At 39.9% G+C, this 526-nt stretch overlaps 1 protein-coding gene across 2 annotated transcripts in view; it reads right to left on the bottom strand.

Moving 5' to 3' along the window:
• LOC107574357 (GRAM domain-containing protein 4) overlaps positions 1 to 84 on the bottom strand; it is a 23917-nt gene extending 23833 nt beyond the window's left edge. For both annotated transcript variants that reach the window (XM_016260812.1, XM_016260799.1), the window contains exon 1: positions 48 to 84. The gene's annotated coding sequence lies outside the window, so the exon portion shown is untranslated. The remainder of the gene's footprint in view (positions 1 to 47) is intronic.
• Positions 85 to 526: the final 442 nt, after the last annotated feature.

Below are 526 nucleotides of genomic sequence, written 5' to 3' on the forward strand. Positions count from 1 at the left end.
AAGGGTTAGTTCACCCAAAAATGAAAATTAGCATATAAAATACTCACCCTCAATTCATCCTAGGTGTATATGACTTTCTTCTTTCAGACATAAAAATGGTCTTTCTGTTGTTTCATGGCACTCAGCGGGTGTTGCATGCATCAGTACAAAAGCAGTTAAATAAAATGCGCCCATCCATAAAAATAAAAAAAAGTGTCTCACACTGCTCCGGGGGGTGAAAAAAGGCCTTCTGTAGCGAATCGATGCGTTTTTGTAAGAAAAATATCCATATTCAAATCGTAATAATCACTTTAATCTAGCTTGCGCTCACTGTTGTACACTGGAAGCAGTTCCGGGCGGATGACGTATGAGGTTAGCGTTGCGCATGCGCCGGTGAGTCTAGTGAAAACCAACATTTGTTAACAGGAGCAAAGGAAGCAAAGTTTCCTTACTTTAGCAAAGGAAAACCAGTCTCCTCTTGGCTTATATCGAAATCCTCCGACATTCTTCTTTACAAATCCTCGTTATGTACTTCTAATTAGTGACC

Source organism: Sinocyclocheilus grahami, unplaced genomic scaffold (assembly GCF_001515645.1).
Source record: "Sinocyclocheilus grahami isolate Dianchi unplaced genomic scaffold, SAMN03320097.WGS_v1.1 scaffold31.1, whole genome shotgun sequence".
NCBI lineage: Eukaryota > Metazoa > Chordata > Actinopteri > Cypriniformes > Cyprinidae > Sinocyclocheilus > Sinocyclocheilus grahami.